The sequence below is a fragment of the Pan troglodytes genome, chromosome 4, assembly GCF_028858775.2.
Source record: "Pan troglodytes isolate AG18354 chromosome 4, NHGRI_mPanTro3-v2.0_pri, whole genome shotgun sequence".
Taxonomy (NCBI): domain Eukaryota; kingdom Metazoa; phylum Chordata; class Mammalia; order Primates; family Hominidae; genus Pan; species Pan troglodytes.
The window spans coordinates 143434585-143452423 of NC_072402.2; the positions used below are offsets into that span (position 1 = coordinate 143434585).

The 17839-nt window shown below is 36.5% G+C and overlaps 1 protein-coding gene across 2 annotated transcripts in view; it reads right to left on the reverse strand.

The window, feature by feature from the left end:
* Positions 1 to 485: 485 nt before the first annotated feature.
* Positions 486 to 17839, reverse strand: part of PRELID2 (PRELI domain containing 2) — a 130998-nt gene continuing 113644 nt past the window's right edge. Inside the window, exon 7 of one of the 2 annotated variants that reach the window (XM_063811550.1) lies at positions 486 to 858. The gene's annotated coding sequence lies outside the window, so the exon portion shown is untranslated. The remainder of the gene's footprint in view (positions 859 to 17839) is intronic. The other variant, XM_009449882.4, reaches the window with a different exon arrangement.

A 17839-nucleotide genomic window follows, 5' to 3' on the forward strand; every position in this document is an offset into this window, starting at 1 on the left:
CTTTACTCTTATGACAACCAAATAGCTGCCCCAGTTTCAAGCCACACATGCTAACCCTAAATGCTCCAGGGAAAAGAAAATGTCAGTTCCAATAGCACATAGCCAGGTCTTGGGATCCCTTTCATTGTCTTGAAATGGGACATTTGACTAAACCCAAACTAATAACTGCAGCTAGGGAAAGAAGATATAATTTGGCTTAGGTCCGTTACAGTCTAATCCTTGAACTTTGTGACAGATCAACTCCACACCAAAATCACATAGAAAAGAGAGATGTTCAAGATATAGTTAGAGGGAGAAAGGGAGAAGACAGGAATGGGTACTGGAGCATCATACAACAAATTTTCCCTGCACCTGTCCTCCACACCTGAGTGCATAAAGAACTCTTCCCAGCAAGCCTCAAATTTTCAGGTCTCTTTCACAGCTACATTTTACAAAATCACATGACTCATTTTACTCATGCAACTTAGAGAGAAAATAAATCCATAAAGTCATGGCATATTTTATTCAACAACTGCCCCAGAATTAGAGTCACAGTACCTGAGGTGTCTTCCTCAGTTGGTTCAGAAGCAGGTTTTGTGGCTAAAGTTCTCCCTGATGAAACATCATGTCAAGGGGGTTTCTGGATTTGAGCTCACTGGGCTGTAACAATTGCTAATCGAGCTTGGAGATTTAGTTGCTGGCATTACACACAAGATGTGAGACAAACGCTGGGCTAAGCGATGAGATGCCAGCCCAGATTGGCATGTGGATCATTTTCACTCAATTTCCCTCCACTGATGGATCAAAACTCTAAGCACAGCAGTCAACCAGGAGAAAATTCCAAAATTTGCATCTGTCCATCCAGCTTCCAGCTGCAACCTGGAAACAAAGTAAAAGACACAGAGGAAATTCCCAACTTCCAATGATATACCAAGCAATGAGATGAGAAATGAGCAAAACACAATCTGCAGCCCAAATATGGTGTTACTGGGGTAACATCCCAAGTCCACAGCAATCCGTGAGCAACAGTCTGGTGTACTCAAAACACACTTGAAATCTGGAGTCTGCATACTCATATTTGACAAAGTACTACTTGAGAATCACTTGGTGTTACTAAGGTTTAATTTCTTCCTCTGTAAAATAGGAAACAATATAATGAAATAGATAACTTTTGAAATATCTGCCTAAGCCACAACTGTTCCTCTTAATGTCCCCCAGTGTATAGAGGAGCCATTTTGTAAATAGTTTTCCGCAGGAGCCATTTTTGACAATGGCTGCAGTTGATTGAACCAGGAGTGAAATCTGGAGAAAGCTGGGCCACCTATGTTTCTCTCCTAGATAAAATTTAGAATTGGGCCCGAAAGGGAATATAGTCTCCTTCAGAGTGGTGGGACCAGTAAAACAGAGAATTGGGCTGTTAGCAGCCAGATGCACTTGTACTGACAGGCAGAGGCAGATGAGCTGTGCAAAGAGATTAAAAAGCACACACAGGAAGGAGCTGAGAGTCATGGCTGCTTTCCAGGCCCTTTCAGAAGCCCAGCTGAGCCCAGGGGTTGCAGGGCAAATCCCCTATTTTTAAAGTCAGTCTTTCTCAATTCCATTTTCTTGTGTAAGACACTCAAGGTGGTTTCCGTTACTTGCAAGCTAAGAGTATTTATGAACATATAATGTCTAACTCACTCGGAGGGTCTGAGAATTAAATAAAATAACGATGCTTTACAAATGGAAAGCACTCTAACAACTGATAAAAAAAAAAAACAACAGATCTGAACCCAAAAAGTACCTTTTTTTTTTTTTGAGATGGAGTCTTGCTCTGTCACCCAGGCTAGAGTGCAGTGGTGCAATCTCAGCTCACTGCAACCTCCACCACCTGGGTTCAAGCAATTCTTCTGCCTCAGTCTCCCAAATAGCTGGGATTACAGGTGCCTGCTACTATGCCCAGCTAATTTTTTTGTGTGTGTGTGTATTTTTAGTACAGACGGGGTTTGACCATATTGGCCAGGCTGGTCTTGAACTCCTGACCTAGTGATTTGCCCGCCTCGGCCTCCAAAAGTGCTGGGATTACAGGCATGAGCCACCTGCCCAGCTAAAAGTACCATTTTTAATGAAAGACTAAGAAAGATGATTTTGGAGATGATATTTATTGACATAGAAAGATGTTTATCAATAAGCAAATAGTTAGGCTACCAAAATAGAAATTGTTTATACCGGGGTCAACAAATACTTTCGGTAAAGAATCAGATAGTAAATATTTTAGGTTTTGCGGGCCATATGATACCTGTCACAACTAATCCATTTTACTGTTGTTTTGAGGAAGCAGCTATAGATAATATGCGAAAACAAAATAGACTTGCTTGTGTTCCAATAATATTTTATTTATGAACATTGAAATGTGAATTTCATATAAATTTTACATGTCACCAAATAATATCCTTCTTGTGATTTTTTTCTCACCATCAAAAAAATATGAAGTATAAAATCCAATCTTAGCTGTGGGCCATACACCACCCATGCACACATGTGCGCCTACACACACACACACACACACACACACTCCCCACAACTTTGATTCAAAATGTTAGAAAGAAAAAAAGTTTATCTTAAGGTAGTGGATTTCAGGATACTTATTTTCTTGTTTTTGTAGCATAGACATATATTACTTATGGAATTATTTTTAATTAAATGGGAAAAAAAAGGTTAAGTCATAAAGTGTAGATGAAAGACAAAGAAGGAGGCAGGAAAAGGGCAAAGTTGGAGTGCACAACTCCACCAAGGTCCCCTGGAACTCTAGCATTCTTCCTGCAAGCTAAGCTAGCTCCGGGTCGCACTGGAAGCCACAACTACGCCACTGGCACAAAGCAGGAATACTGTCTGTATCATCACAGAACCACCTTACGAAGGAACCCAGCATCTAATTCCAGAAGTTATAATAAGAACCACGGTGTTTTCCAGAAAGAAAGAAACAAAAATTGATGAGCGTAACTCCTTTTTTTAGGACCCAGTTGATCGATGGATAGTTGGTTTTCCTTTATAGAAGGGAGTTCAAGGGAGCGCCCACTCAAACTGTAACCACGGCCTGAATATTTCTATGGAGCAGCTCTGCCCGGTCTTCATCTAGCCTCCACCCATATGAACTTCATAGGGGAAACACAACTCAATGTCTATGGGTCACCTCCTGTGCACTAGGCACTATGCTAGGTGATGTTCGAAAGATTTGCTCACTCTGCCAATAGCTGCAGTTCACTATCTCAGTGTCAGCATTGTTCAGTCTAATATGACTGAAATATAAAATAAAATAATAATAACAGTGTTATACTTGTGGCACCATTAAAATATTGTCTCATTTTAAGTCTTCATGTTACCTATGAAACATAAATAACCCCAGTTGAGAAATGAGGCTCAGAAAGACTCAGTGTCTTAATGAAGATCATCCACCTGGCAGCTGGCAAAGCCGAGATTCAATCACATGCCTGGACTTCACAGTGACTAAACATCCTTTCCTAGGACCTTGCATGCAAGTTAACACTTGGAAGCCGGTTGGAAATGCAGTGTCTCAGGCCTCATCCTCAGGCCTGCTCATTCTGAATCTGCATTTGACACAATCCTTAAGTCACTCGAGTGTCCTTCAGATTCAAAGGAAATGAGGACGTGAAAAAATTTATTAAGCATCTGTGGGTGAGGCACTGTGCCACTGTGATACGATTATTTTTCTTTTAATCTCCACAATGACTCTGATTTTATACTCATTTTATTAATATATTGGTGAAGAAGCTGAGGCTCAGGGAAGCTAAATAATTTGCCCAGGACCCCTAGCAAGCAAGTTGCAGTGAGTGGCAGAGTCAGGATGTGACCCCAATGATCGTGACTGCACTCTCCCTCTTGATTTTGTGTCAGGACTGAAGGAAGTTGAAGGGCCAAGTGGCCAACCTGCAAAAGGCTCAGCTGACCTTTGGAATCTGAGTGCGCCAGTAATGTCGGAAAGAAGATAATTTCTGTATTATGAGCTCCAAGCTTATAATAAACCACAATAGAGAATAAGGTATAGGATCCTTAAGTGTGTCCACCAGGAATGAGACTTTTAAAAAAATCTCCGCTAAGTTAGTATGTTTAGTTTCCTTAAGAAGCTTATCCATAAGGTACTGAAATGGTGGCCTTTAGAATTGACAATTTTCTCCTCTCTGATTCAACTGGAAATAGAAATTAGTCTCAGGGCAACTACCAAGTCCACTACCAGCTGAGCAGAAATAAAAGGCTCTGAACGAACACTGAGAAATATTGGATCTTTTCAAAATAAAGACAGACAAAAAAAATTACTCAGATCAAGTCAAATCCAAATCTTCCTGATTTGGAAGTTCCTGGGATTGTTTACATTGTGTTGTCCCTATTCAAATTATGAAGTACTGTATACCCAAAACCACAAGGAGAGCATGCAAAAGGCTGCCACAGACAAGAAGGAGAGAGAGCCTGGGAGACACCCAGCATGCTGCGTGACCTCAGCCCCCACCCCACACAATCTTGCCTTGTTCAAAGCTGTATTCTTTTCACCTCAAAAGATGCCTGGCACATAGCAAACACTCAATAAATACCTGTTGAATAAATAAATGACTGAATAATATAATGCAATGATTATTCCATGTATCTGATGTTGCTCTAGGAAATTTGAGATGTGCTATTGAGGTGTCTCCAAAGCATTCTTGGGGTGGTTGGGGGTAGAGAGAACAGGCCCACTCTTCCCCTCCCCACCAGCTTCCATCCAACTGGAACATCCCTGTTTTATATGTTGGGCTTCAGAGTAATATTTGACCTAAAGAAACAGTCTCATCACTAAAAAGGAAAAACTAAATTTTGGAAAACCAGTAGTACAGTAAGAAAATGATGAATCAAGAAAAAAAAAGGATAGATTCTAACTATTATTGGCTGTGTGACCTTAAGCAAGTTGCTTAACCTCTCTGGGAACCAGTTTGATCATTTATAAAATAAAATAGTTTATTGAGTTAGATTATTTCTAAGGTCCCTTCCAGCTCTAATGTAATTTTATTACATCATTTTAATTGTCATCCAATTGTATTGTTTTTTCTTGTATGTATGTTTTCTGATTTATTCTAATTTCTTTACAATAAGCATTATTTTTGTAGGAAAAAAGATTTATTTTCAAAGACATATAAATTAAACAGAAAATTTTTTTCAACTATTCTCTACATTTGCATTGCTTTTAACAAAAGCTAGAAGATGTGTTTTCCCCCATTCTTGCCTGGGGAGAACAACATTTGAAGTCATGCTGTAGGGAGAGCTGAGCCTTCAAAAGCAAATAATGCTTAATCTGTTCTATTTCTGAAGCACAAAATAAAACCAAACAAAAAAGAAAAATAAGCTACCGCTATGCCAGTGCCAAGCTTCCTCATGCATAAATAGAGATCCATCCAGAAAAACAGCATTCTCAGTCGGGTGGGACAAATCCTCGTGTGCTTTTGTGGAAAATTCCCCCAGCAAGCTGGCATCAAAGACACTGTCTACAGCTGCCTCTATATATGGCCAGAAAACTACACAAAGGTTGTGAGATGCATGAGCTTTGCTGTGGCAAGCACCTGGGTGAGAAAGCTGCTCCAGCCCTGATCCTATGGCGTAAACATGGCTGACAGCCCTAGACCTGATTGCAAGACCACCTTGAGCAAAACTAGCATAGGACAAGACCTACAGTTGCTATTCTTGCGTCTTTTCCTGGACCGCCTACCAAACCCTACCGAAGCCCACCCACTGATTATCTCAGTAGTGCTCAGCTTCCCTTCCCCAGGGACCTACAGTTAATCCTCTCTTCTTGCTTCTTCACCAACACCTCTCTTAGGAAGGGACCCATAGCCACAATCATTTCAAAGTGCAAATAATTAAGTGGCTTTCTGTGCTATCTCCCCCAGGTGATTACACTTTAATGGAAACCAAGGAATAGTTTTCTACTTGTGGAGTTTCTGACTTTGGTGAGATTGGTGGGAGACAGCAGGAGCAGGGGGAGCTTCCAGATCCACCTGCAGTTATACATCAGAATTGCTTCATCATGCAAGTGCAAGACTGGCCTTCGCTAATCGCGTTGTTGGATTCCATCAGGTGGAATGAACATTCTGATGGGAATAAGAAAAAGCAGGTTCTAGTCCTTGATCTGTATTTAAAAAAACAAAAAACAAAATGAAGTGTGTCTGCTCTGTTTGGGCTAGACCATTTCTCAATTTTTTAATAATAACAAGACAGGAATTTTAGAACATCAAGAGATAGGAGCCAATCATCAAACTAAAGATTTTCATACTTCTTATTCTCTTTCAAATACAATGCTCAAATAGTATGTAGATAGTAACCATTGCCAACCCCATTTTTAGCTCCTCATTCAGAAGGCCCCAGATCCCAAAGCTGTGGTCACTCCCTTAGAGACTGGAGCAGATGAGATCGGAGGAATTGAATGTGATCTTGCAATAAAACTTCTGGAGGTCAATTCCAGTTTTCTTCTAATAAAGAGGGATTATTCCAACCCATTTAATTTCTGTCCCTGGAGAAGCGAGATCTAATATTTAAATCTATTTATGGGGTTTTTTAATTGCTTTTTTGGGGAAAGGGACAAATTTCTTGCCAATCTATTTCAGAATCTATACTTACTAAAAGGATGATGGAAGAGGATTTCTAATCCAAAGGAACTTTTTCCAAGCAATTAGTAGGTACTATTAATTTTTCCTCCATGAAGGTTTGGACGTGTGCCAAGACACTGTCTACTTTGCTTAAGGCATAATATTTTACTTATCTCTGATATACATAAATATGTTATATATATGATAAGTATAAAAATACTTACTATCTTTAGTACTACTTATGTTTCTATAAGAAGAAAATTGTGTTACATAGCTGTACTAATGAATCCTAGAGGTCTATGTGGGATATTTTCCCAAGTGCTATCTAAAGCAAACTGTCATTAACCTTGGGAAAACAATTAACCTTTCTGGGCCTCAATTTTTCCCTTTTTTATAAAAGTAGGAAATGGAATTAAGTGCTATTAAAAGATTCTTCTAGCTCTAAGATTCTGATTGCATGATTCTAGTTTACCTACCAAATCAGTCAGACATAGGTTTAGCTTCATATCAGAGGAATTCTTCTCCCCTGAACTATGGCTAAAACAGAGACTGAACTATTCTCTCCCATAAAAGAAGTCAGGAGGCAGGCAATCCAGACATAGCGTAAGTGTCCATGATGCCAGGGCTCAGACACTTTTGTTCTTACTGTTCTACGAGAGTGACACTCACTCTTAACATCACTGCCTGGTCCAAAATGTCGCTGAGGCTCATGCCATTTCATCTGCGTGCCAAGTAGCAGAAATGAATAAGGGATAAAAAAGAAGGTTCTTTACAGAGGTTTCCCAGAAGCTGTCATAAGACATCTCTGCTTACAACTCATAGACCAGAACTTAAACACATTGCTGCACCTCTCTGCAAGGCAGGTTGAGGAACAGAGAATTTATTCAGGTGGCCATGCATTCAGCTAAGCACACAGGGTTCTGTTTCTAAGAGGATAATATTAGAATAGACAATAAGTAATCTCTGCCACACATACCATGAAGCTATACTCTGCAATTTCACTTATCTTTGTTTACACCCCTTGACCCTCAGCTCAAACCCTTTTAATTTCCTGAACCCAAGCATTCAAGAGGATCGATGTCTACTATCTGCCCGCTTTTAGAAGTAATTTTCCAACTACCAGTACACAATTTAACAGAACAAAAATCATGCTTAGAATTTGAACCAAAAAAATTTCATTTTCACTTAGAAAGTAGGAGGTCATAGAAGAGTGTTGTTGCCATTCTAACAAAAAGAATAGGACAGTGACCTACAAAATCGCAGTTTTGTTGAGGCCATTAAAAATCTTGGGTTGCAAAGAAATCCAGAAGAACCAAAGTCCGGAAAATAGTGAGCTCCTGCTAGGAGAGAACATACCCGTGGCTGCTTTCATCCTTGGTGAAGTGGAGAAATGAGGAGGAAGCTGCCATTGATTTGGATAAGACCATCTGAACCATTTTAAGTTGTGAAAGGCTAAGTGAGCGCTATCATGACTGCTTAGTATCTCCAGGAGCCCCAGCCACAAATCTGCAGCCACCTGCCAAGTCTCTCCCACAGACCTTCACTGGGTGCTTACATGGAAATCTGGGGACAGAGTGGAGAGCTGTGAGAGACTTTCCCTGAGTTTGCAGGTGTGTAGTGTTTGCTGAAGGCTGAGGGCAGAGTAGGAGAACTGAGAGAATCCCTCCAATGCACTCCAGTCCCTGAGTACTTACAGCTGTGTGTTGGGTGGGTTGGGGGCGGGGGCAAGAGGACTGAGAGAAATTGCTCACAGGCACTCTGGGCTTCACTGAGTGCGCTACCACAGGCAGAGGCAGGGTAGCACAGTGGGGCACAGAGAGCCAGGGGCAGGACTGAAGACCAAGGAGAACGCCCCAGTGACCCAGTAAGTTGGCAGCCAGACTGCAAAGCAAAGTGAGCTCTCCAGTGGTTGAGAACGCTGGTAGCTGCAATACAAAACACAAAGATATCTCCAGAAATTCCCTCTACTCAAATCCCAAACCCTACTGAAGGGAGACTCCTGATGCTGCCCATAGATCATCTGAATCCAGTGGTGAACAAAATCTAACTAAAACAGCAAAGCCCTGATACAATCAGCTAACGCTGGTGTGCTGGAGCCATCAGGTACTGGCTTGAAAGAGCTGATTGTCAAATGTTCAGCAATTTTGTGAGTCAATGTTAAATACTTGCACTATTAAATTATATACACTTAAATAAATGAATTACATTTTAAAAGGTAACAAACACTTAAAACTCATCACTTCCTAATGATTTTATGGTATTTTATAATTTTATATATATTCTTGAAGTTATAGCTATTGTATTTGTATATTAGAAATATTACATAATAATATATTACTGTGCTTCTCCCAACTCTCTGTTCTGTGACATCATGTTGATAGTTTGAAATTGGCAAGGGTAGAAATCAGTAAACGCTGTAAGCCAAGACTTTTCTTTCCAAAGATCCAGGTGTTAAACATCAACTAGCACGCCACTGATAAATTAGATTGACCAGCCCTCTACACTAGCAGCCTAGCATACAAAGAAGCAATACCCTTTTTTAAGGATAAATAGCATTTATTTCAGCTGCTACTGTTCTTTTATATATAATATCCAGCATACAATTTTAAAAAATACAAGGCATGTGAAAAAGCAACAAAATGTAGCCCATCAAGAGAGAATATAGTATATGGAAGCAGACCCAGATATGGCTTACATGTTGAAAATATAAGACAGTAAATTTGAAAGAGCCGATATAAATATGTCAAAGGACCTATGGAAAAGGTAGACAACAGTGGGCTATTTCAGCAGAGATGAAAGTTATTACTTATATATATAAATTCAACACATATATGAAAAAATGGAAACATGAAAAGTGAAAAATGAAATATCAGAGATGAAGAAAATATTTGATAGGGTTATCAAAAGACTGATCAAAGCAGAGGAAAAGGTCAGTCAAGCTAAAGATAGGTCAATAGAAACTGTCTAAATTGAAATACATACAGAAAAAAGAATGAGGGGAAATAAAGAAGAACAACATAGAACTGCGGGACAATATTAGATTAACAAACATGTAACTGGAGTTCCAGACAGAGAGAATGAAGCAAAAGAAATTAATATAATGATTACAATCTTCCAAAATTAATGACAAATCAACTACAGATCCAAGAAGCTTACCTAACCCTAAACAAGCTGAACAAAAATAAAAAACATACCTAGACACATTATAGTTAAACTACTAAATGCCAAAGATATAGAGAAAAATCTTAAAAGCAGCCAAGGTGGTAAGTGAGAAGGGGAACATTGCATACAAGAGAACTCTAAGAATGATATCTGACTTTATATATATATATATAATATATATTATATATATATACTTTACATTATATATATAATGATATCTGACTTTCATATATACTTTATATATATCTGACTTTATATATATACATATATATGTATACTTTATATATATATACACACACTATATATATACTATATATATATGCCAGAAGACAATGGAATTACATTTTTAAAGTGCTTTATATATATATACTTTTTATATATACTTTATATATATACACTAAAGTATATACTTTATATACAAAAAATATATATAGTATATAAATATATAATATATATTTATATATTATATATACTATATATAAAGTATATATAGTGTGTGTATATATATACACTATATATATATACACACACTATATATATATAAAGTCAGATATCATTCTTAGAGTTTGCTTGTATGAGAGTTCTTCTGGCACATATATATATGCCAGAAAACAATGGAATTACATTTCAAAGTGCTGAAAGAGGGGGAGAAAACCTGTCTATATTCAGTGAAATTGTTCTTCAAATATGTGTTCTATATTCAGTGAAATTGTTCTTCAAATATGCATGGGGAATAAGCACATTTTCATATAAACAAAAACTAAAAAAAAAAAGTCTATAGCAGACTAAGAACTGGCTAACTCTAGAGCCAACATTTTAGGACAAGAACTGAACTGAGCTCCTGATGACTGCACCTGTAAACAATAAACCTTTATTTTTACCCTCTCGTCACCCCCCCCCCCAACTCCCAGCAAGATGTCCTCAGGAAGAGAGCATGAATATAGTAATGAAATAGGCTCCTCTGTGGTGTTTGGTCAAGTTTTAGGCACAACACCAACCACTTTTAGCCTCAATCCACTCTGTTTATGTTAGAATTAAATAAGTGTGACAGATTGGCATGAAACTTCATGACCGAGATTTAACAGGCACAAATGCCCAAGGAACCAAACAAGAGCTAAGAAGAACTCCCCATGGGACTTCAAGGGAATAAGCTTGTATTAATATCCTTCTTGGACAGAAGTAACTTCCCTGAAGTATCTTCCCTCCAGGTCAATAAACCCTATTCCCTGCTTTGAAAATAAGAATCAAATCGTTTTTGAAGCCGGAGCTTCAAAAACAAAACACCAGGAAGCTAGGACCTCTTCCCTAGAATATTTCAAGAATTCTGCCTTTCCAGGAAATAATATGTGTTAAGTTCCTATTAAGTGCTAAGTAATTTCATATATTTTACCTCATTTAACCTTTATAACCGATCTTTGAAGTTCAAATTCAAATCCAATTTTGTCTGATTCTAATATCTGTGTCATAAGTTCACAAGTCTCCTTGTTGCCAAATCCAAACTCCCTTTCTCTCCTTTCATTTTACCAGGCCTTTCAATAAGCACTTAACAGTTAACTCGCCTGCACTCTTGAAGCACTTTCTTCTTGTTGCTTCTGTGCCATCCCTCTTTCCTGCTCTTCTTTCTACTTCATTATCTTCTCTCAGTCTTTTTGCTGGGCTCCGCTACTTATTCCTAACCACTCAGCAGCTAATCCTGGGCCTCTTTCTCTATTTTATCTACATACTCCATCTAGGAGTATGTCGATAACTTAATCCTGGACCTCTTTCTCCATTTTATCTACATACTCCATCTAGGCAAGCCTTCCCAATGCCATGGATTTAAATACCACATCTGTATTGAAGACTTCAAAATCTCTCCTGGAAATCCACACTCATAAAATCAACCCTTTATTTGTCATTTCTGTTTGTACTTCTGATAGAAATGTTTGCTTTTTTATTATCGAAACAGAACTTTTCTATTCCCCAGGAATTCTTCAGTCATCTTCAGAATAAATAGCATCTCCACTCACCGAATTACTCAAGACAAAAATCTAGAGGTTATCTTCAGTCCCTTTCTTTCTTTATCCCCCAAAATCAATGCAATAGCAAATCTAGTTAACTTGTCTTCAAATGAATCCCAACAGCCATTTCTCCTCTTTACTTCTACTACCCTAATCTGAGCTGCCATCACCTCTTGCCTAGACCATTGCTATACTTTCTAACTGATCTCCCTGATTCCAATCTTACTAAAATCCATTTTCTGCAGAATACCCAGTGAACTTTTTGGAACTTAAATCCAATCAAGTTACTCTCCTACTTAAAAATCATCCAATGCTTCCATCCCACTTAGAATGAAATCCAAACTTCCCACCCCAGCTTACAACCACCCACATGATTGGATGCCTGTCTTCTTCTCTGACCTCATTCTGCTCCCACTTCACTCACCACTGCCCATCCACACTGGTTTCTGTACTTCACACCCACCACACTGGCTTCCACCTTAAAGCCTTTGCGTGTGCTAGTCATGCTCCAGAAATGTTTCTCCCTATGAGTGTCCCATGGATGGCTTCTTCTTGTCATTTAGGCCCAGTAGATAAACTGTTACTTCTGCAGAGAAGGCTTTCTTGACTATCGATCTAGAGTAGTCACCAAGTAAAATATCATCACATCATTGTATTTTAATTATCTCCATGGCAAGTATCATTGTCTATTTTCTTGTTTATTTATTTGTTTAGGTCTAACCAAGCTTGTCCAACCCATGGCCCTCTGGCTGCGTGTGGCCCAGGATGGCTTTGAATGTGGCCCAACCCAAATTTGTAAACTTTCTTAAAACATGATGAGATTTTTTTTGGCGATTTTTTTTTAGCTCATCAGCTATTGGTAGTATTAATGTACTTTATGTGTAGCCCAAGACAATGATTCTTCTTCCAATGTGGCCCAGAGAAGCCAAAAGATTGGACACCCCTGGTCTAAGTCTTCTGTTAGAATGTAAAATCCAAAACCTATCCTGTCTTGTTCGTCATTGTATATGTAGCGACTAGAATAGTGCCCAGCACATGGTGGGCTCTCAACAAATGTCTACTGAAAGGATCAGTCGATGAATAACCAAGGAGACAAAGCAAAGATGTTTATCATAAAGGAAGAGAAAACCACCAGGAATCCTTCACTGAGAAGAAATCGTGGTGAGCTACCATGTCTTGACACTTCTATATCAGAGCCACCTTGTTTTGGGGTGGGTGCTCAGAAACCTCTTTCTCATCTTCAAAGGCAAGTCAAGATTTCTTCTTCTATCTATATATTTCTTTTTAATTTTTTACTGTTATAACATTAAAGACATTTTGAAAACATAAAAAGGCAATCTATGATACCATCATAACAAAGCAGCTTTCATGTATTAATCTTTCCTTCGAGTTTTTATTCACAAGCAGACATAGTTTTCACACAGTTGCAACCAAAGTATATATGCTATTTTACTGGCTTGATTTTTACACTTACTATTATAACCATTTTCTATGCTACTGAAGATCTGAATATTTTTGTAATATTAATAACAGCTAGCATTTATTGAGAGTTTGCTATGTGCCTGGCATTGCTCTCAACACTGGTATTGTCTTGTTTTATCTGCACAATAACTTTTTAGAGTGTGTCCTATTAAATTATTTCCATTTTGTTCTATTTTCTCTTCTGGACAAGGCACTTGCACCCGCACACTATATGTATGAACACAAAGTTGATTGTTGATATTGACTGACACAACTCATATACCCATCAATAATGGAATGTGTGAATAAAGTATGATACATCTAGTCTGTGTGCACTATACTGCTATTAAAAATAAGTATGTGAAACTATATAAGAAGATATGGAAAAAATATTAAGTGAAAAGAGAATCAGAAAAATATGCTTATTATGATCCCATTAATGCTTATTTTAATAAATCATGCATACCTACATTAAAGAAAGTCACATATCATTTTATTCTATTTCTCTGAAATGTCTGGCCCACACAAATCCCTATTAATGGTTGACAGAGGCTGGGGAGAAGGGGAAATGGAGAGTGACTACTAACAGGCATGAGGTTTCTTTGAGGGTGATAAAGATGTCTGAAAATTAGACAGTAGTTATGGCTGGTTGCTCAACTTTGTGAATATACTAAAACCCACTCAGCTGTACACTTTAAAATGGTGAATTTTATGGTATGTGAGTTATGTTTCAATAAATAATATGTTTTTAAAATAACTGAAGAAAAAAGTCTTATCATATATACGCATGTATTTGAGTAAAGAAAGGGTATAAAACGATGCACAGAAAATTGGTAGTGGTAGAAGAAAGATGAGGTGGAAATATGTAAGACAATAAAGGGAGTTTCTTTCTGCCTAGTTCTATTTCATTTGAATCATATGATTTGAATACAATTACAATTTTATTTCTTGTATTATTTAATATAATAAATTAGATTTAAAATAATTATAATAAAATTTAAAACTTCAAATCAAGTAAGTAAAATTATAATAAAATATTATAAATTAAAATCAAGTAAGTAAAATGGGCCCTAATATTTAATTTTTGTTAGCTAACCAAAGTGCTAAGATCAATACTATCAACAGATGTAATATAAATGAGAGGATTGCAGGGTAGTGTTTCTCCTTCTTAGTTCATTTGTCCTTCAGAGGCTGAGTATTTTCTTCTCCATGGTAAGAATAACTTTTCTGGATTCATAATGGGTTTTGACATTATACTACATTAAAAATATATATAGCTACTGTCGACTCTTAAATAGTCACCCTGGAGAGTGACAGTAAGGATAATTGAAGTTCGTGGAAAGCAAAGAACAAATCTGACACTGCTATATTTTATTTTTGTTTCATCCAAGAATGCAAAGTAAAATGCTCAAATGCAACAGTGAAAAAGTAGAGGCATTATCTGTAGATTACATATGGTCATCTACTTAGATGATCTACTCAGAATCTAGAGACAAGCTATTAGAAAAAATAAGAGCTTAGCAATGATGCTGATATATGATTGACCTACAAAAATCAATAGTATTCCTCAACACCAGCAATAACTAATTAGAAAATATAATAAAAAATAAAATAAGCAACAAACTATGAAATATCTAGGAATTAACCTAAGTGACAAAACTGAATATCTCTCCAGAAAACAATCCTAAAATCTAATAAAGAATGTAAAAGATGATTAGAATAAATGGAAAGATCTTCCATGACTTGAATAAAATTAATAATAATTTTAAAGACATAAATTTTCCCATAACTAATGTATAAATTCCCAGTCAAATTTCAACTTGAATGCATTTGAGAAATTTATCATATTTGCTCTAAAATTTACATGGAAGAATAAAGACCCATGCTTAGCTAAGTAAATCATAAAACAAAAAACTAAAAAGCAAGCTTCTAGATATTAAGATATATTTATTAAGCCATAAAAATTAACAAATAGACCAACGGAACAGAATAAATAGCAGAGAAACACACTAGTGTGTTTGAATACTTGACATACGACAAAATGCAAATAATTAAGAAAAGATTTGATTGTTTAAGAGAAGGTATTGGAAAAAATGTTTATTACATGGAGAAAAATAGAACTGGTTTCCTCCATAATATTACATGAAAAGGGCCACTCTTGATAAGTGTAAGATGTGAGGGTAACAGGTAGAACCATAAAGTTAACTGAGGAAAATGTCTTGGACTTTATAAATAAATAAAATAAAAGCATACACTATATGGGAAAAAGAAGGTGACTGATTTGATGGCATCAAATTTAAAGAGTTCTGCTTTCTGGGTATCCTGAGGATAATGATGGCCATCTAAATCTGAATCACTTGACAACATTTCCAAACCATAAAGATTAACAAAAGTACAAATAAAACCACAGGAGACACAAACCTTCAGGATAACTGGAAGATAGAGAACACTAGCTCCCCCTGAAAGCATTTGTAGAGAATGTGGGAAGTCCAGGAAAACTGTGGGAAGAGAAAAGGGGGAGTAGCATGTCTAAGATTAAATTAAAATCACCCTGAGAAAGAGAAGGCCTACACTAATCATGAAAAAATTTAACAAGAAGAGTGACTGCAGGCTTTAAGATGTGTAGGACTCAAGGTGGCGGCCTCAGAAGGGCACAATAACTTGAGAAAAAGACAGTATAAAGAAAAACACTTCGGAGTCTTGATGGTGAAGAGAAGCATGTAAAAGAAACAAAATCCTACAAGACAAAAGGTAGTAAAAATATTGGGAGATAAATGGTAACTTTCCCATTACGAGAGAGAGAGAGAGAGGGAATACATACATATGTGCATGCATATATATATTTATACATAATGACAGATTGATATCCATTGAAGAAGCTCCACTTCATTACACAGATAGAAGAGGGATCTCTTGAATTAAATGCTTATAATCTCCCCGGATTGCCAACCTGATACACAAAATAAAGACTGAAAAAGAATCTACATTTATACAAACCTACCGGAAGGATAAAATGGAAACTTAAAATTGAAACATTCAAAATGATACAATTCCTCCCCCTCCAACCTCCAAAACAACTACAAAGCCAAAGAAACTATAGTGCAATACCCCAAACTAAATCCAGTGTCTTCAAACAAGTATGTAGGAATATGAAAAACACCTTAAATCAGATCATCAAAATCTAAGAACAGAAATGTACATAAAACAGAAAGAAATTAAGTAAGAGTTGATTGAAAAAAAGAAATCTTCTCAGAAAAATGAAAAATTAAATTACAAATTACCCAAGGAATATTATATGCAAATGAACATGTGATAAGAGGAAATGAAGAAAAGCAGAAAAATGAGACAATAAAAATAAAACATTAAAAGGGTCTAAAAGGAAGTGATTTAAATGAAGGACAAGCAAAGAAGATCCAATTACATGTAATTGAACTCTCTGAAAAAGAAAAAAGAATGTAATAGAACTAATATTTTAAAATATAATTTCAGAAAATGTTCAGGAAATTACAGAAAATCTAAATCCACATACTAAATGGGCCCACCAGATACTTGAGAAAATTCACCCTCAGTAGTCAACCCTCAGATATATTCCAGTAAAATTATGAGACATTAAAGATAATTTAAAAAAAAAAAACCTCAGGTCTCCCAGAAGGGAAAAAAAAATCTTACAATGGCAACAGAATTGTTAGCATCAGACTTCTCAAGAGCAACATACAGATCAAGGCAAGAAGCAAGCAGTATTTGCAAGAAATTCAAGAGGAAAAAAAATGTGAACCAAAGATTTTATATTCAGCTAAGCTGTTCTTCAAGATCAAGGTCTAAAAAGATAAATAAATAAAAACTAGTTTTACATATGTAAAAACTTGGAGAGTCCTGTATTCATGACTCCTTCTTGAAGAAACTACTAAAGGACTAGTTTCATCCATCCATGTTATCACTGTGAAAATTTAGGTAAAAGGGTTAATAGTGAGGACTTAATACATATAATTTTAGATTTAAGACTAAAACAGAAATAGAGACAAAGGTAGAAAAATAACATAAAATGTCAAATGCTCCCATAAAATAAAAATAATCTGAAAAAAATGTGAAAGAAAAGGGAGAGGGGAATTGGAAAGGAGAATAAATGCATTGATTGTTGTATAGAAGCAGTTCTCAAATGTTTTGGCCTCTGAAATCTTTTACGCTTCTAAGTTTTTGAGGACCTCAGAAAGTTTTTGTTTAGGTGAGTTATATCTATTATGAAGTAGATATATCTGCCATATTAGAAATTAAATTTGAAAGGTTTTAAAATATTTTTTTATTTTAAAATAATAAACCCATTACATAATATAAAACTTTTTCCAAAAAATATAGCAGCAAGAATTATTTCATATTTTTGCAAATCCCTTTAAGGTCTGCCTTAATAGAAGACAGCTAGATTTTCATATGTGTTTCACACTTTCATTAGCCATCAGAGCAATGATATCATCACTTACCATATAGCCTCTGGAAAACTTTCACACGCATTCATGAGAAAAGGAGAGTAGAAAAGTGAAATGATGTCTTAGTATTATTATGAAAATAGTTTTGATCTCGCAGATTCCATGAAAGCGTTTCAAGGATCCCCTACTGAACATTTTGAGAACAGCT